Raw genomic sequence first — 20,936 nt, 5'->3', positions numbered from 1 at the left:
GCTAGAAGGGACAGGAAGACAAAAGCGAGGGCTGAACCAACCTCTCACAGCAGCAGCAAGAATTACGTTGGCTCAGCTGTGTTGTCTAATCAAGTATTCTAAATCAATTAAGACTGAAGCCAATTTGTACACATGAATCTTTGTATTTATAAATGAACCTAAATATTCCACAGTAATATTCCATATGGTTTATTTCCTGTAGTACATGGACAGAAACCAAGGGCTGGCTGAGCTCATTAGCCATGAAAACATGCTATTTCATAAGGCAAGCTTTTGTCCAGCAGTACAAAAAATGAGCAGTGAATGGATGAAGCCCTTCCCACCCTATAAAACAATGGTCTCCCATGCAGGAATGTCGGTTAATGTTAGTTATCAGTAAACATGGTCTCTCAGATGTTTGGAATTGTCACCAGTTTGTAAGTAATTCTCATACATCTTCCCAGAATACTTTATATATCACAGATTTTAAAGAAAACAGAAAGCCGCTTCTTCTGCCTGTAGAGTATTTTCCTAGGTTTTTGTTTGGGCAGTGATGCTGGAGCAGAGGCAGGGTGGCTGCAGACCCCCACGGAGGTAGCTCTCCACAGATGCCACCCTCAGCTCTCCATACAAACAGCTGAGTTGCTCATCATTCAATGGCCTGGGATAGCGATTTACAGCCATCCTAGGCAGATCAGCTCTAGCAATGGTTGGCTTTAAAAAGGTGCACAGCAAAGTAAAGCATTTCAGCAGTGACTCAGCCCTGTGTATTAAGAGCCAGCCTAAGCTTATTTAAGAGCCTACTGTTGCCATGTGTCAGGGCCGGATCAGACTATTGAGCTAACTGGACGCTCCCCTCACATTTTTCAGCATGACAACAGAGCTGCCAGTACTCTGGGAGCAGAAGCACAGGTCAAGCAGAAGGGGAAGGAGGGCAGGACAGGCCCTTTGGAGCCACTGCTTTTGAATTGGCTCGGGTCAGCTGCGAAGAGTTGGATTCCCTTGGTCCACAGGAGGAAGTGGAAGCTGAGAGGCTGATGAAGTAACGAAGAATTGGGCCCCTCGTAAGTCTTTATACCCGCCATGCAATGGAACACAAAACAGTGCTTAGAAGAATCTTGTACACTCATGTAAAATACCTGTGTGCAGAAATGAAGAGTATCGTACCCCAGTGCATGGCTTTTGGTCACACTGGAAAGCGCAGGGAGGTGAAAAATAGAAAAAGTCACCATAATCTGATTAGCTGTGTAATAAAGACTCAACTGGGAGATCAATGAGGGAAACTATAAGGAGGGTTTTTTTCAGCACAGTATGCTGGAGAAAAAATGGGAAATCTGGTGGAAATCTAATGGGATAAAGTAACAGATGGTAGGTAGAGACCTAAGGGACATGGAATATGTTTAAAGATGATACTGGCTAACAGTATGATTAAGAGTACATGCAATATCACAGTGCAGTGCACTGAACTAAAATGTAAGTATTAAGGCCATAAAACCCTTAATATTCTAGGTTAGATTTACATACTTTTATAGACACCTACAAGACAAATAGGAAGAACGCTTACAAGAAGGATCTATATAACACAAGTATCTGGGCTACTTAGGGGAAGGCTCCTGTCCCTGTCTTGAGAAATGTGGCAAATAACTGTCTACAAATATGATACAGGACAAGCAATTAAATTAATCAGCAAAGATATAACAATAAATAATCGAATCAATATACAGAAAAGAACAAGTACAAACTACCATCATCTGAGTGACCTGAAGTCTACCTGACAGTACATCATTCCACCAGGCCTATAAGAACTCTTGGGAAAAAAGCAGATCAAACCCTATCCACTTTTTCAATCACAGATACACCAGCAACTTCCAGCAAAATCTTCCACATAACCCACTGTTCTTCCAGCTGGTACATGTGCAGGAGGAGGAATTGTGGTCTAAAAGATGAAAACACAAGCAGGTCAAGTCAAGATGGCCACTCATGCTCAGGCAACACTTTCAGTGTTTTCTTAGGTACCATCAAATTTGCTACAGCAGTCTCACGGAACTATGGTGGTCCCATGCCTTCCAAATATTTGCCAACAATTAAATAATATCTATAAACAATACAGTCCAGCTGTAGAACTGCTTATTTCTCCATAAAATAAACATTACATATATAAACTCCAGATATACACAGATAGATGGATACATACATACATACATACATACAATAAAGAGAGTGTTAAACGGAGTAGATGTAAACAAATTATATAAAAAGATATAAACCAATGCTGCATTATTATAACCCAGTTATTTATGTAGATTTATTTTAAAATATGTCTGATTGCATTCACAGCACTGATGAAGAGAATAGTAATGTACTAAATACCATTAAACACTTAAACTAAAATTCCTCCTTGATCGTCCCTTCACAACCACTTTGATTTTACTTTGCCACCCAGGACAAGAATAACCACATGACCTGAAGGTCAGAAAATTCCTCCTCTGTTATGAGAGCAAACTAAACAATTTTCAGAAGGAGAGTCCTCTCCCATGCACAATCCTGCTTTCGGCTCTCCCACGTCCGACTGGCACTAATTTAAATTAGAGGACTGGTAGCTTTAGCACTTCAGCTGATATCAATTACCATTATATCAGGCAAAGCACTCCCTGAAGTAATTAGGAACTAAGCTGCTTATGGAAATAGTGCAAAAACCTCACCAGAAATTAAACAGAAGCCGGTACACAGCAGAGACATAACCAGCCCCCCTGTAAGAAAAAGAGATTTAAATGGGCAGCTGCATTTTGCATCAGCAGAATTACAACCATTTCTGTGAATGGTTTTAAGGTGCATAGAGAGGTCACTGCTTGGGTCACTTCCATAGCTTGGGTTACTGCAAAGCCAACAGATAATGACTACATAAAGGAAGCAATTGGGCACTATTTTAAGGCACTGGACTGCCTTAAAACAGCTGAGGAAAACCAGAATGATGCAGCTTCAGAGCAAGCATCTTCCTCTGATTTATTCACAGCTAGCTTATGAAAACTTCCCAGTGTTTTTACAATCATAAAATCCAATAATCTAAGCCCCAAAACACAGATTTTTTTTTTAATCCCAGTCCAGGAAAATGGTGAGAGGTAATGAGAGTGGGCCCAATTAAATATGATGCAAGGAACAAATAAGAAAAACAGTCTTTGGAAGCCTAACTTGTAACAGTTGTCTCGCATAGCTGTGCCTGTGTCTGTTCTTGGGATGTCACCTCAATGGCCCCTGCCCAAGGGCAAAATATTTTGTTTTAAAGATGCTTAACTAGTACTTGTTATATAGCGCAAGCTCACTCAACTGAGGAGACAGCTAAAGTCATTCAGGGCCCACCTTACATGTTCTGAAAAGGCAGATATAGATAGGCTTCCTGGCACCTTTCCATCCTACAATTTCCTACTGCTATTACACTGATGATTCAAATCTAATTTTAACAAGCAAGCAAGCTTTCTGCTGTCAGCAACCATTGTTCCAAGAGAAAAGGAAAATATTTTAAGTACAATTTCGTGCCTTTCAACATCTGCATTTTTGTATTGCTTTTGTTCCTGGAGAGGGGCACGGAAAAGGAAAATAAGGGGAGCACTTCCCAAGATAAGGAGCTAAGATATCAGTGCTGTCACTTATCATTTCCTAAACAAGCCTAATTTCCCCAAACAATACATGGGTGGCAGAAGGGTATTATTCATTTAAGGACTAATGCTTTGAAAAATCTAAAAAACTTGCTACAGTAACAAAGCAAGTTTCAAAAAAACATTCCTCTAAGAACATATAAAAACAATGGGGTTTTATTTTCAAAATTACAAAAATATTTTCCACATCCTTTGGTAAAACTGAGTCCTACACAGCCACAATGTTTATTTTTTAAAATAACTAATTATTTACAGCTAAGTTTCTGTGTAAATGTAACTTCACCATGAGCTCAGGAAGAACCTAAAACTTTCCTTGATTGTATAGTCTCTCACAAAGAGGCAGCCACTCGCCATGTTTCTAAGTGTTGGCCAAAGAGATCAGAAAAATGAAAATAGTTTGAATATTCTTTTACCTATTTTTCAGATGGCCTTCAAAAGCAAAGTCAACATAGAATAACAAGCTGAGTTCATTAGTTACACAGTAAAAGAAATCATCCCATATAATATGCACTGGCAGTGAAAAGATATTCACTGAACCTAATTAGTTCTGAAGATTATTGTAAAGGGACATAAACTTGGTTTCTATAACCAAGAATAAGACAACAACAAGCACAGAAAAGTCTTCCTCACAAGGAAGAAACAGCTCAGCTGTTCTGAGTTACAGCACAATTAGCTATGTGGCAAGTCCTGACATTTGTATCATATGATTTTAATAATTTATAATAAAGGATTAAATACATCTGCAGGTCTCCTAAATAAAACAAATGCTATACTGTGGTGCTGCAATATGTAAGGTGTTTCCATTACCTAGAATTCATATCACAGAGGGTTATTTATTCATTGGAACAGGAAATATTTAATGGCAGTTAACACCCTAAAAGGTACAGAAAATGTTACCTGTGTAATACACTGCTATACTGTTGTCTGAATGGTAGCAGTCAAAATATGGGGGATCAAATGTTGCAGTCCTCTTAGACAGACATTATGGAACCTGCTCAAGGTATTTATTTTGACCCCTTTGTTCAAGTCACTGGCATTTGCACTCACTCATATTCAGCAAGTTATTAATCTAAAAAAGCTAAGGAGTCGTTCATTTCTTCTTTTCTCCAAACTCCATTTGCTCTTCTATAAAATTGATGCCATAAATGAAATGTTGCATTTAGACCTGTTGTGATACTGCCAGCCAATTTTGCTGCAGATAAAGGTCAAGGAAAAATTTATTAAACACCAAAATAACATTTCTTTTCCAAACTCCCAACAATACCAAGCATTCAAATAAACTCTCAACACCAGTCAATCCTTACTGGGTTCTTAAGTGAGCTGTGTGTTTTAAGAGCTAACCTTTGGAGCAGAACAAATTACTGTACTACTTCAGTTTCTTGCACAGCAACTACTGTGTTGCAACTGTCCTCCAGAAACCTAAGACCATCATCTGAACTAAATAATCTGAGTATATGAACACCTGAACCTTAACTGAAGGCCTTAATAAGCATGAATTCAACAAGAAACACACAGGTTACCTGAGTGTCCTCAATAACAAAAGTTTTGAAACTCAAACATGCAATTCTTGCATTAAACATAACTTTGAAACAATGAAAGAAGTCTGTATTCTAGAAATTCATCTGAGCAGGATTTAAAAATTTCAGCTAATGGACAATTCCTCGTCTCAACTTCAACAGTTTTGCCAGCTTTAAAATAGCTGTGAATATTGGGGAAATAACAAACTTGGTTTCCTCTTTGAATTCTTATATCTTTATCTTATTTCCAATGCATCTTTTTATTTCCATAGCATCCAAAGAGAAGAGCCTTCTCACATCATAAGTCTTCACATGTTTATTACTAGATGATGATCAACTCACAAGTTCAATTTCCTTTTAACAAAACACATTGGATTTTGTCATTTTTTTACCAGAAAGATTAGCTCCTGCAGAACTCCCAAACTATCTCCCTAATAAATCCAAATTTTTTGAGCTTCTGGTAGGAGTACTGCTCCTCCACACTGCACCTCCATACTAGCTATTTATCATGCATTCCATATGGATAGTAAATGCAGTTTTCATTTTTTACTATTGCAATCTTACATCAAAACATCTTATCACACTGAACAGGAGACCTATGTGCAAGCTGTACAATATGGCCACAATGCACCTTCAAGATACACAAATGACAACTTGTGAAGAAGCTTTAGATATTATGGGCTCGTACAGATCAAAACAAGAAGACATCACTTTGCTATTCCTCATCACTATCTTTACAACTGAGTAGGGCAAACCTCTTGTAGATCTGAAGTAGGGAAATGGGAAAAAATGCTGATATTTAGTTCAGAAACACCTCAACATAGCTTTTTGCAGTGACTACTGCATTAACTGCTGTATTCACTTACAAATTCAGTCAGTATTTTAGGGACAGCACGCAGGACAGGCTTCTGCAAAAGTAGGCAAGTCCTTCAGCATGTGTAATTATCACACAGTATTACCAGAGCATCTGGCTTCAAAGCACAGGACATACTGCATCCACTGCCTTCCTCATCACAGATGTGCACACAAACCAATAGGCTGGTTTGGACTGATGCTGAACATTGACTAGATAGATTAGAAGTTACAGAGACAAGAGGGACTTGGATTTAATGCAATAAAAGGAAACACAGAAATATAAATGGAAAGCAACAGAGATATTACCTGGGAAAATGCAAGATATAACAAGTTGGTTATGAAAAAATCAGTAATAGGGAAGGTAGAGAAGGAGAGGAGATAGTGCACTGAGACATAAATGAAGTAAGAGATATTACAGGCAGTCAAGCCATAGAGTAGAATTTAAAAAAGAAAAGCATCAGATATCATGCTAACACCAAAAAACATATTCTCTATTAATTTTAGGAAGAACTGGACTCCTAAATCTCTTGGTTAAATGAAGAGTAAATATATAACAAACTGAAATTTGAGTAAAGACTGAGAGATGGATTTTGTACAGGTGAAAAATGGTAAGGTGGGGCAAAGAAAAAGTGGGGTATTAGTTCACAAATATCTAAAGGAGGAACCTGCACAGTAGAAAAAGGAACACATTTTCTGCCAGTTATAGAAACTCAAGAAGGAGTACATGGAAAGTGAGGGTTTTTTTGGTGGTTTGTTTTTGTTAGGTTTTTTATGTGGAAAATATTGAGTGACTAGCAGGAAAGGCTTTTTGGAGGGGAACGACTGTTGGCCTGTAAAAAAACTGCCAGAGGGAATACTGCAAAGCTACTGCTGGGCAAAATAACAGAAAATAAACTGACAGGAACAGTCCTGTATAAGCAAGGAATATGCTGGATAATGTAAAAGACCATCTCCCAGTCTGCTTATCTGTACACCATGCGTACAACTAAGATATATTACCTGAAAATTTGTGCTCCCTTTTTAATATAACACTAATGTACTTTATTACTGATTTTAACAGGCTTTAATAGGAGGAAGCATATATTCAATTATTTTATTACATGCTTTGAATATAAATGGTGAGCATCTGCACTCTAGTTTATTCCTTCCATCCTCACACTCTCATAAAAAAAGCACTGGCACATTTTAGAATTCAGAGCAGCCCAACCTCTTTCTTGGCTGGTTTGCTGGGATCTATATATCCAATCTAATTATTTTGATTCCCATTTCCAACCCTATCAGTGGTGCAGTGGTGCAAGAAATCAAAATGCCAGTCTCCTGAATGTGTTAGAACCTAAAAGCTAACAGCTACTCATTTGCAGAGGCATCACTGCATGGCCCAAAGCCCCCGTCACCGTGCAATTTACGTTCAGTGTTCTGGATGTGACTCAAGAGGGGTTTCCCAGTGTACCAATACTGAGCATTTCATATCACATTTCAGATAGGCTACAGGTTGTTGCATCAGCTTATTTTGTCACAGCAAAACTAACAAAAAACCCCCAGCAACGCTTCAGTTCAAATTTTGTCTCTTTTTGAAGACTTGAGTCCTTCTTTGTTATTTTTCCCTTTGTTTTCTTAAAAGGGAAAAATACGATCGTACAAGCTAATATTCCCTTAAGTGATCAGAAGAGAAAGTCAGCAATAATCCTACCAAAACACCTAATACCCTTTCAAATCAGGGGGATCCCATGTTGCTCAGTAGCTGAATTCCCCGGTGGGTCTTCTCCTATATGCTTTCCCCCTCTTGAATTACAGTCTTACTTAGATTACTAACGCCTCAGCGCCACCAAAAATATTCCCATTCGTTTCCCCAGCTTTTACAAACATGATAACATGATTTGTGTTTAAATATAAGCGTCACCGTTTTACTTTTTATTATGAATATCATATGTTTGGCAAGCTGTCTGACCTTCCTTATGATGATGAATGCTGCAGCAAACAATTTGCTGTATCTTTAAAGAAATGGCCAATTCAATTACATTATGCCAGAAGCTTTCAAATCCCTCTCTGCCAAATGTCTTTGCTATATCCTGCCACAGACAGCCCATTTGTATTCCAGCACAGTAGGACACTTGTTTTGTTGAAGCACACAGTTCTAGTTAGGTACTATCAACAGAGCAGTATTTCAGTTCTGCAGCTCCATGTTCCTTCCCACCCCCTCAACCCTCGGTTATCAGGATTTTCAATTTTACTGACCAACCGTGTATGCATTACTAATTACGTGCATGAAATGCAGTAGTTATCGACTGCTACAACAAAATACATTAGTGACCAATTACAGGAGTTCTTGGCAGCAATGGTTATCATTTTAGTGGATTTAATCATTGCACTTAGAGTGAAGCTTGAGATTCCCTTTGAGATTACACCACTAATTGCTTCTGTTTTGCCAGTTACTGCATGAGTTGGTTTGCAAAAAGGATCACTAAAGATGCTTTCTAAATATGGGAAGCAGCAAACAGATGAAGCCTCCTGTAATGAGTGTCCCCCCCATAAAACCACAGTGTCAATTTATTCATACCGCAATGCCCATCTCCAATACATATCCCCCTTGTCACCCCCTCTTTCCTTCTCACTTCTTGTTATTTGGGCAGACAACAGCAATACAGCTGCACTGCTGTTCATGTGAATTGTGTGACACACTATCATTTATTTATATAGATAGTGACAATATTACACTGTGAAAATAAAAAAAATGTTTCCCCCTCTCTTCGGTGTTTGCAGAGAGGATACTACTTGTTATTCTTATTATGACAGAATGTTTGAATGGTCTTAGACCTTAAAAAAAAAAAGGAAAAAACCCCAACCTAGGCAAAGTACATGATTTATCACATGCACAATACCACCATAATAGGCTTCCACTCTCCAGGAATCCCTAAAAACAAACACTCCCCCTCCAAAGGAATTTGTAATATATTGTTCTTTAAAAGCCCACATCTACCTCCAGATCATCAGTAGTGATGAATTATCTGGTTTACAGCCCCATAAAGCAGAAGCGTCTACGTGTTTTAATGCTGAGGCCAACCACAGGACTTTGGTACCTTTCAAATGTAGTGATATACAACTTTCCAAACACCAGTGAAAGGGTGTGACACTTGACTTCAGGCAAAACAGAGAGATATAATTTCGTCAACATTGTAGGTCTGATCAAAATAAGTAGTCTTTCAAAGGCAGAAAGCATGAGGGAGGTTTGCAACTACAGTTCTGTTAGCTGTCTGAGAATAAGCTATTTTAATAAATAAAATTGTTTAAATAAATTTGTTTGGCTCCTCTTCATTAAAAATTTCAGCTACTGAAGCTTTCCATTACTGAAACACCACTTTGTGAATAACAAAGAAATCCTCTCAAAAATATAAAAAAACACCCCAATAATCCTCAAAAAATTTTTTTTCATGAGATTAAAAAACCTACTATATTTATTTTAACATCACCTCTTTTAAGATTTCAGTAGATGCTAGGCTGATACAGCTTTAATTAGAAACTTAATTGATCTCTGTGAGAGAGATACTGTAGAGAGTTTTAAACCCCCAGAGATTTCCAGACTATGAACAGCAGAGCATATGACATCTTTAAAAGCTGTCAGAAACCATACACTGCGATTTACAATTAACTGCTAAAAGAAGCTGAAGAGCTTCATCCTACAGTATCAACAGGCTCCAGCAACAGTACCAGTTGGCTTCACTTCAGCCTCTAAATTCAGGATGGACTAATACCTACCAATCCCTGAAAAAGAGCACGATGCAGCACACAGAGGGCTGCAGCACAGATATGTTTATCTTGCTTCAAACCCAGATGCAGATTTGCACAAACCCGTTGATCTTTCCAGAACACCAGGCACAAGAACTGCTACGCACAGGATGCTCTCAAAACCAAGGCCAGTTCATTTTCATGCTTAATTGAGAAAATCTTGCCCCAAGGCACTCAATTTCAAGTCTGAATGAGAAAATCCGTAGGTGATGCAGTAACTACAGTAACTGAGAAAAAATAAACTGGATAAAACACCTAAATTAGAGATCAATCCTACATTCATAAAGGAAGAGACTACACAATTCAATTGGATTATCCCCCTCTCTTAGTTCAGTAATTCTTGACTTCTGCTTTATTAAACAACAGTTAAGGACAATTTTCAAGTAAAAAGCAACATAACACTGACATGATATCTTTGTCAACGCAGAAGTCACTACAGATCCTCAAACCCAGCAGATGACTGCCTTTCTTTTGTATGGCCAAGTTCCTGTCCCATGTACGCAAGCACAAAATCTAAACTATAATTTCAGAAACATTACCATTGCACCTGGAATTTCTAGTGCTGCCTTTCAAACAAGGAAACAGGAACAATAGAGAAGAAAAATATTCCGAAAGAGAAAATATTCCCCAAATGAACAGCTGAGTTTATGAAGCACCCAAAAGACAAAAGGTCAAAAAATACCTGCCTTTCATCACTGTCAAAAGCAATAGACTAAAATATGCAGAGTAGGACTGATAACAGGAAATAAATGAAAACATTTGCTGCATGTTAGTATAGAAGTTAAAAGAAACAAGGCAAACCCCTCTCTCAAAGGTCCTGCTGGATTTAAAACAGAGCTGTTGAGCCAATTGTGATTTCAAAATATGCCATTATTATTTGAGAACACTGAACTTCTTTTCCTTAATAAACCTTACACGTAGTAGTTCGCTATTCCACAGACTAATTCCTAAAACCATACAAAATGAGTGCAAGACAAGGAACTAGAATTTCAGTGAGAACTACTAATGCACAGGAAGGCAACCATTTAATAATAGAGTCTCAGGTATTATTTGTGATTCAGTACCTAATTTACAAATCAAAGAATGATAACGCTAAATGCTGCTATGGTGCATTTCTAAATGAATTTGAAGTCTTATGCCTGGCATATTTTTAAGTTGTATATTTAACTCTCTTTAATATCAAAAGCAATGAGAGACCTTTTTGTCTACTACGCTACTGCAAAGATAAATACAGTAAATACTCTAGCAAAATGAAATATATTTTTTAGGCAGACATATCAATTTCTAAGTTTGTGCACTCCGTACAAGAATAGAATTATTATATTATTAAACCACAGCACATTTGGAATAAACAGCATTGGTAACAAGTTTAGACCAGATTAAATTGAGAGACTCTCAACTGGTAAGTATTGTTTGTAAAATTTAATGCAGATACCAGTAAGGATATTCAACTTACTGAAGCTTTCCAAAACCAAAGATAATTCTTTTAGTGTGATAAATGCCAGCAGGAAGAAAGACTCCAGCTCTAGCAATTGTTTCAGAAAACTCAATTAACTTGTCCATTTTTAAAAATACGTTAGCAGTAGAAAGAAGTTTCATGCCATACAATATTTATCTACTCCTTAATATTACATGTATGCCATATATGAATATGTATGACTAAATAAATACGTTAAATAATAAGGAATACATCAAAGTACCTTTCTGACATGTAAAATTATTTTTTGTAAACAGAATAATCATTAGATTGCCAGGAAAGAAAGCTAGGTGGATAACCGGAAAATATTTTTTCTGTCGTTTCAGAAAATTGCGTAGGCTGAGTTTGGAACTGGGGTCCTTCAGATCCCTAGGAATGTCTGCCATGTGCCATGTCCAACTGATGAAGAAAAGCTGTCCCTGTCCTATTTTAGTGGGAGCAAACTCAACCCAGGTAACAGTTTCTGTCTCAAAAAAACAAACCATGGAATGAGCATTCACCCTTTGCAAGACAACTGCATTAGGCTACCACAAGGTCACTCTCAACCTTCACCCTCTGATGACCTCATACCTAACCTGGCCCATTCCAAGGACTTCAGTTCTGCTGAAGTGCCTTACTATTGATTACAAACCAGCAAGATCAAGTTTAATCTCAAGAAACTCAGGAATTAGTCTGAAGATAAAAAACTAAAAAGGTGAACCACCAAAATACCAAGAAATCCTGCTTATAATTTGTGTTTCACTTTATGGAGGCTTTAAGGGCAAGAATAAAAGGAAAAACTACTGCAAAGCACTAGAGGCTCTATACAACATTCCCTCCCTGTAGCTAGTCCTAGTTCTTCCAGTCTCTATTAATTCAAAAGCCAAAGTATTGTCTCAAATTACAGATTAGGCATGGAGATGTTGAAGAACATTTAATGGTTCAAACGCTTTGTAAAGCCGATTTTCAGCTAAGCATTCACTTACTCAGGTGCAAGAACAGTCAAGCTCCCCAGTTTCCCCCAGATTTTCCCTTCAGGCCAGTTTTATCCTTAGGTACCTGTGTATGGTAAAAAACAAAGAAAAAAATTAATTTGCATAACTTCTTATTAGTTCATCTCTTGATTATATCAACTTTTATGGCCCTAATTTAAAAATTCAGATATCCAGCTTTTCTAACAGGATTATTCCCCATCAATTTGCTTAACCAGAAGCAAACTCAAAGTTTTTTTCTCCCATGTAAAAAGACTGGGTTTTATTCGACCAGTTCTATATATATATATATTTTTTTAGACTCAGCACGGCCTTAAATGAAATGTAAATTCAACCCAGTAGAAGGTGGGATTGCATGATTTAAGTATATTTCATCACTTGTTTTTATGAGTACAAACAGACAGCACACAGCTAAGCCTTTGTCAGCCACAGATTTAAGCTACCTCAAAAATGTTAACACGTGACAGGAAAATCCTACATATTCAATTAACACTTTAAAACTCAAAAGAAGGTTCGTGTACAGGTGTACTGTCACTTAGCTAAGTAGGAGCTTAAAAAATAAAGTTATTCTACTTTCTCCTGGCAGTAGTATGAATTAAAGAAACATTTTCAAAATGTGCTATTTGACCATATGGAATCAATTTTTGCAGACATATGGAGCTCCAATTAAACAAGTGTGGCTTTGCTGACACAAAAGTCCACCTGCACGTATTCAAATCTTCCAGAATTAGACCATCTAATTTAGAGCACTCCATCTAACAATAACAGAGTAGAAAAGCAATGCATTTGATACGACACAACCACTGAAACTAGTCTCTTTAAACAGTAATTGCAGCCTTACTTTTGACCACGGTCAGAATATAATAAGATAAGATGGAATTAGTTCCCCTAAAATACAGCTGTAATTACATCAGATTAAAAGAAAATTATTTTTCATCTTTTCCATCATGCAAGTATATATAATTGGAAAATTAAGCAAGGTACAATCTTTCAAAGAAGATATTACCAGAAGTCAAGGGAAATTAAAAAACTGACTGTAACCATGCTTTCCAGTTTTTATGTTTTCTTTGCACATTGTGCATTCAGATTTTCCCAGGAAAAATGTATGGAAAGCATGCCATTTAAAGAAACAGAAGTCATCAAGCTATACACAAACATCAACATTCTTAACAACCCTAAAATCTTAATATAGGACAGGTGTCCAATGAGGTGGAAACTAACACATTTTTAAGGTAAGCACTTCAGAAGTTTTTTTTTTTGTTTTAATTTTTTTTAAGATTTGTAGTTAATTGGGTCCCCTTGTTCAAATCTCGTCTGACTGGCTTTTTACTAGGTGATGACGTGAATTTTTTTTTTTACAGGACCTGATTCAGTGAATACAGTAGCTAGAAGAGAGTACTGGAAATCTACACACTGACTGCATTACACGTGGTCACAGCACAGCTCTGTATGTTACCTGCCCCGGGTCATTCTGTGCTGTTCCAGAACAGCACTCTGAGCACAGAAATGCCAGTTTCCCGACGGAGCTCCTCTCTGGTGCTGTCAGGATAACAACAGATTGCATTACAGCCCCCGCAAGGTAGGTTATATGATCCCCATAGACAAGATTGAAACTTCTGAATCAGAAGCATTACAAACTTCAGTGTTCAACCAGATTCCTAAAGTTCATTTATCAGACTACTTAGCCTCAAACTAATTTCCTGAGGAAGTTGTACTCATCTGGCTGCCTATTAAGGTGACGCACATCTTTCCTGGCCTGTTGTGCACTGCCCTTGCCTTCTACAACAAATAAAAGCAAGTTTTTGAAGACCTGTCTACTTTGCTGCAGTCTTCATACACCTCTGTTCCACTTAAAAAGACCATGCAAATCTGCAATCATATAATTTAAAACTATATCATAATGCATATGTCCAAGGAAGCCCAGTTAACATATTTTAGAAAATCTTAATTCTTCACCATCCCAGCTTTGCAGCACTTGTTCTTTGTAACTCTTAACAACTTTACTCAAGGCAACTTTCTGAGCTTGGTTTAACTTCCAGCTTTTTTAAAACGGTAACTATTGAAAAGGAGAAGCTCCACCTTGTTCAATGCAGACGCTTAAGTCTCCCTCAAAACTCTCTCATCCAAGCTCTATCACTGCCAATCCTGTGGACATGTGCCACCACCCCCATCACACTCTTTGTCATCAGGCTCAGTTTCCTAGTTGTGATCCCAGTCCCGCCCCTCTGCCTCTTTTCAGGAACTGCTTCATTCTCATCAACTTCATTATACAATATATTGCTCCTTCCCCACAACCAGAATCCCATTTCCCATTAGCTTCCAGCTCTCCTATACTAGCTTTCCTTTTAATCTCAACATCTTCTCTAAGTTTTCTGTACCCTTCACAGATCTGTTAGCTCTTCCGCACCGCTTTTCACCTCCCAATGTTTTTCCCACTGCTTTACTTTCCCACTCACTTCTCATGCTTGCCTCTTGCCCTGGTAGTTTTCAGATTTCTTCTCAACACTCAACTCCATATCTTTTCCTGGTTCCTACACAGTCTGTGATTAGTGTGCCATAGCCATTTGTGCTGAACTCACTTCCAAGGATGGGTGTTAAAGAGATCTGTACAAGGGCTAATGAGCAGGAACACTTAATGTCAGGATCCCAAAAGAACTGGAGCAGAAGAGAAGCTAAACCAGCAGTACTGTCTGAGCAGACATAGAATTTCAGGCACTTAAATCCCTCACTACAGAGACCTACATATTTAGATGTCAATGCAGCTGTAATGAAGGCTTTTTGAACTGTAGGTACTTCAGTTTTGATGGTAGATTAACACCATTCAGCCTTTTAAAATTAAAAAAAAAAGTAAAATCATTCTATCATTCTACAAAGGATCCAAATAAAGTTACTTAGAGTCTAAATCTCAATCTAAACTCAATCTACATTTCAGTTAACAAGGTGCTCCTTACACTTCAAACCGTTCTTTCTGAAGACAAAACAGTCCTTGATTCAGTCAAATATATTAGGTACTGTGGGGGAGGGAGGAATGGGTTTTAATTAAGAACAGAGTTCTCTTGGCACTGTTTACCAAGGATAAGTGTTCTTATTTTTACTGTACTGGAAGAAAGTAGATTATAGCATACCTTCACCTATTTCTCCCAAAAAGAACGAACTAACCAAAAACATCTCCCTATCCTGTCTCAAACACCCCTGTCATTTGTGTGAGGGGGCTAAGAAGGTTAAGGCTGAATTTAAGATGATTTTATACAATCATAGAATCATAGAATACCAGGTTGAAAGGGTCCTCAAGGATCATCTGGTTCAACCTTCCATGGCAAAAGCACCATCTAGGCAAGCCGGCCCAGCATCCTCTTCAGCCAAATCTTTAAAGTGTCCAGTGCCAGGCAATCCACCACTTCCCTGGGGAGGTAATTCCAATTGCCGATTGTTCTGAACGTGAAAAAGTTTTCTCTTGTGTCCAATTGGAATCTCCCCAGGAGTAACTTGCACCTCTCATCTTTTCCATGGGACTCCTTGTAAAAAGGGAGTCTCCATCATCTTTGTAGACACCCTTCAAGTACCGGAACGTGGTCATAAGGTGTCCCCATAGCCTTCTTTTCTCAAGGCTGAACGAGCCCAGTTCTCTCAGCCTTTCCTTACATGACAGGCTTCCCAGTCCTTTGATCATCTTTGTGACCCTTCTCTGGACCCTCTCCAGCACATCTTTTTTGCATAGCAGGGACCAAAGCTGAACACACCATTCTAGGTGTGGCCTAGCATTAGGACTTCTTTATCTCTGGTGGTGATTCTCTTATTGATGCAGCCCAGCATCCTGTTGGCTTTCCTTGCCACAGCAGCACACTGTTCACTCATATTGAGCTTACTGTCCACCAGAACACCCATGTCCCTTTCCACAGAGCTGCTCCCCAGGTGGATAGATACCAGCCTGTGCTGCAGTCCTGGATTATGGATAAATCTCTCCTATGCTGCTACTGTATTGCTGCTACTGTGTCCATTTAGTAACAGGATAATATACTTAATGAGTACAGATGAATGATTCCGTCATAGAAGCTGTCTGCTAGAGAGGAATTTCTATTACATCTTGATTCTTGCAATATTGAAACTAAAAAGAAAAAATAACTCTCTGATTTAACTGGAAAAGGTCAATAAAATACTTTTTATATTAAAATAATGAATTATCAAAAATATTTAGGTACACTACAAGGATTCAACCTTTCAACAACCTTTTTGTGTGGCCGACATAAAAGTTAAGTATAAATGCAGTATTATTAATGAACACAGTATTTACAAATAAATCACTCATTCCTCTGCTGAGCCACACTGTGTTAAGTATATTTTAATGCTGCAGGTGGGATCTAATTATCTTTATTTGATCCCAAATGCAACAGGGAAATAGAAATGTTCAAAATACTTGGATCTTGCTGATAAGTACTCATGGAAAGGTATGTGCCAGGATAACGTAAGATGGTATTTATTCTTATTTCTTCTGAAGAGGTTCAAACAGTCACAAGAATATACTTAATTCTGTAAAATTGCTTGTTCTTCCACTTCGTACACTGCCTTGCTGGTGTTCCAAGGCAGAAGCAGATTCAGTTATCCTGGCTCCCATCCCCAGCATGGCCTGATCCTCCAAATCCACTATTGTCACATCCCATGTAGGAAGGAGGACTGTCATGCCCTTGGAACTAGGCTTCAGGACATAACTCATACAATGACTGAAACTCATACACAAGCCAATCATCACAGGTGATCGGAGGCATTTCTCAAAAGCTGGCATTCTGAGTCTCCTATTAATCAGTATATTCACATGTTTGCTACTTAGGGTAACAAGAAATTAGTAACATAACTATTAGTAGTAGATTGATCCTGAATTAAAAAAAACAACCACAAAACCCATAAACATACAACCCCTCCCCCCAAAAAATACAACAACAAAAAACCCTTAAAAAAAATGTCAGTATTTGCCTCCACTCACTTTAGAAAAACTTTCTGCTTTGTTTATTTTCTCTTCCTGCCCACAGGTTCCTGGTATCCCTTGTATTGCAATGTTTATATTCTAGTTTCCATCACCAGTGACATGAAAAAGACACTTCGTTTACCCACACATATGTCCTCGCCAGAAAAGTCAAGAAAATCATTTACAACTGAAGGTCCATCATTTTCCCCCACAAATCACACATATAAGACAAGAATTGCCCCCTTCCCCACCTGGTCACATTAACATGTGCCTGTGCCTCCCAAAACCTCCAAGACAGAAGGAAAGTAATGATTCCTACCATCTAATGGTTTCCTGGCATGGAAAATTTACCAGTTAATAGTGACAGAATCATACACTGAACTAGTTTAAATATTCCATGGAAGGGTCTGGAGGGGGAGGGTTTGGCAATCAAAAGGTTTCTTGCCTAACAGCCTTCATCCAAAAGAAGCCCAGCTCACCTCAAAATATCTCTCCTAGAGTAAGAGGATTTTAGGATCACCACTATAGCTGTTATAGTCTGGCTGATGCCAGTTAACTTGCTCACACGGAAAAGTCCTAGAACTTTCCAGCAAACAAGTGACCTGGGATTATACTTTATACAGCCTAAAGCCAATATAGTTAACATTTCTTTGATCCTTGAGTTTCATGCTTCAGAGAGCTGAGGGAGAGAAGAGGTGCTGGTACTTTCAGGAACCATTAATTACAGGAACTCATCATGAAGGGCCTTGCTAGAAAGTAGTAGAGATAATCCAATGGTTTAAATATAAACAGTGCAGTTAGTGTCACACAGTTGTTCATGAAAGACAAGGTTTCAGTGCATTTTTTTCCCCCAGACTGATGATCTATAAGGTGTTAAACAGGAAAGAAATTTACCACAGTATAAGCCCCTTCCATTAAAATGTATTTCCTACCATATTTGATCTCAAAGTAATTTATAAATCAGATTCATTTTAAGAGTCTAATACAATATAAATGTTATGGCCAAAATTTTCAAAAGACTGGCTATTACATTTAGTCAGCAAATACACTCTTCTGAACTCAATTAATTTTTGAAGGAGAATTCATCCTGAATGGGAGCTACCATCTTTTCATGGTAAAAACCAAAAGTGACATTGAACTGGCCTCAATTATAACATTAATGAGCTTCTCAAAATTATTCGTCTCCTTTTCAAATAATACGTGTAAAAGCACACAAGTTACTGGTGAAAGCAGGAACAATATCTTATTTAACTAGTTTATTTTCTTAGGAATTCTCAACTGCTTAACAATGTATTTTGCAAATATTCAGGTTTACATTTTAGCCATCCTCTGTGAGAATAATTTTTTTTTATTATGACAATAGACATCTAAACCATAGAGCCCTTTTCACAGACAGCTGAGTATTTGGTGGTACAATATAGCCTGAGCCTATCAAGCCCAGTAAATTATATTTTACTTTTTAATCTGACCCTCCAGTGAAACACTGAAAAGAAACTTTTCCCTTTAAATCCTGTCGTGAACAAAATCTAGAAATCAGTAGCCCCCATCCTTTATCAGCTGCTTTTTCATTTACTAATTTAAGAACAACACTTCCTCCTGTGGCACACTTACCAGGAAACAGCCATGTCATGAATGTATTATAAACACTATGCTCCTCTCAAGCTGCACAGCTTTCTGCAAAAACAAGACAAACTAATGGAAGCACTGCTCTTTACCATCCTCTACTTCCTGCCCACATTCTGGTTACTTAATTCAATACCAAAGTTAGAGCCTATGAAAGAATTTCACATCTCTTTTTCCTTCTGTAGTTCCCCCTCCTCAATCTGAGGTCTTGGCTGAATTCCCAGCAAATCAACTTTCTCACAGAAATGCCAAAAACGCAAAGGCAGAGTGATAACCCATCTGCAAGACGTCACTTACTGAGAACAATTCTTCTGGGGTACAGGAGGTGACAAATACATATATTCTCCAGACAACATGACCAAGAAACTTGTCTGCACCAAACAGCAAAGTTTGAGCAGCAGAAATAATGCAACACCTCCTCTGGATCACCAACAGGCAATTCAGTGTGTGCGTCAGCACAGTTCAGAGACACAGGATGATCCTTTCGGGACTGATGTGCAACTGCAGGCAACCACACAATGAATGTTCAGTTCTGAAGTTTCCATTGGATATCTGCTCCATGTGCCCTAAACCCCAAAAAAGCTTCTCAATACCCTACAAAAGGCAAAATAGCTATAGAAAAAGCTATAATTATAGAATACAGCTTGAGGACATTGGCTATATTCTATGTCTTTGCAATAGCTGCATATGTTTTTAATAATTGCTAAGTAAGAACTTCTACATGATCACAGGAAGTGGGCCATGCTTCACACAACAAAAAAGGGATAAAAATATCTATATTACGTTTAATTTCCCGAGGGGGACTCATTCATTCCTGATCCCAGATCTAGTAATTGGTTCATGGCGAATGCGAGAAGATGGGGGCTAGAACAGGGAACAAGTAAAATAAGTTGTTAGTAAAAGGGTTTGGAAGAAGAGCAGAAAAAACATGCTTCTTATCACTAGCAACTACTGGAAATGCTGAAGTATGTTGTTAGTGCCAAACAAATACAATGAAAACAAGCAGTTTCAGTCTCCCTTCCGACCCTTTGGAGACCTCAATACTTCAAACCCAAGAACTTGTCTCATAACTTAACTTTCTATCGTCATTCCAGAATGAAATCTCCTGTGCAGTTTACTAAACTTAGGCTTAAAACTGTTCAGGTTCTTTGCCCCACTGCTCTGTTCAGAAGAAATGGTGGGGGAAGTTCTTGTAATTTCTTGTCTAAGTTCATTCAGGACCAATTGATAATACTAATACCAAAAAAAATTGACTATACTTCAGCTGAAAGAGGTCTTGGTTGCTGATGTTTACTCATAAATTTATTTACAAAGAATAACTTCATCCTGTTAGAGCCCTGAGATGGAGGACCATGACTGTGAGAATGATCAATTCCCAGTCGACCCGAAAATTGAGCAGGATCTGATGCTCCAGCTGTATCCCTATGAATCTATGGGGCCTGATGGGATTCATCCCAGAATCCTCAAAGAGCTGGCTGATGTCATCTCAAAACCTCTCTTGATGATTTTTGAGTGGTCTTGGGAATCTGGAGAGGTCCCAGTTGACCGGAACCTGGCAAACATTTACCTGATTTTCAAGAAGGGCAAGACGGAGAACCTGGAAAGTACAGGCCTTCAGTGCCTGGTAAAAGCATGGAAAAGATTTTTCTGGGATATATTGAAAAAATGACCTGAAACACAACACAGTCATCAGTCATAGCCAGCACGGCTTCATGAGAGGAAAGTCCCGCTTATCAAACTTGATTTCCTTTTACGACAAGGTAACCCACCTAACTGATCAAGGGAAGCCAGTTGATGTAATCTTCTTGGATTTCAGTAATGCTTTTGATGCCGTCTCTCGCAGGATCCTTCTGGACAAAATGTCCAGCACGCAGCTGGATAAACACATCATTTGGTGGGTGAGCAATTGGCTCACTGTTCAAGCACAGAGGGTAGTAGTGAATGGGGGAACATTGGACTGGTGACCTGTCACTAGTGGGGTTCCACAGGGCTCCATCTTGGGCCCTGTGCTCTTCAACATCTTCATAAATTACTTGGACAAAGGACTGGTAGGGATACTGAGCAAGTTTGCAGATGATACAAAACTGGGAGGAGCTGCTGACTCCCTCGAAGGCGGGG

The 20,936-nt window shown here is 38.4% G+C and overlaps 1 protein-coding gene across 3 annotated transcripts in view; it reads right to left on the bottom strand.

Moving 5' to 3' along the window:
* TBL1X (transducin beta like 1X-linked) overlaps window positions 1–20,936 on the bottom strand; it is a 198,166-nt gene that overhangs the window by 126,495 nt on the left and 50,735 nt on the right. For all 3 annotated transcript variants that reach the window (XM_017812276.1, XM_017812274.1, XM_017812275.1), the window contains exon 2: window positions 12,230–12,302. The gene's annotated coding sequence lies outside the window, so the exon portion shown is untranslated. The remainder of the gene's footprint in view (window positions 1–12,229; window positions 12,303–20,936) is intronic.

Source organism: Lepidothrix coronata, unplaced genomic scaffold (assembly GCF_001604755.1).
Source record: "Lepidothrix coronata isolate B3197 unplaced genomic scaffold, Lepidothrix_coronata-1.0 Scaffold35, whole genome shotgun sequence".
Taxonomy (NCBI): Eukaryota; Metazoa; Chordata; class Aves; order Passeriformes; family Pipridae; genus Lepidothrix; species Lepidothrix coronata.
Note: the sequence above shows the minus strand (reverse complement) of the source record. Positions and strands in the feature narration are given on the sequence as shown.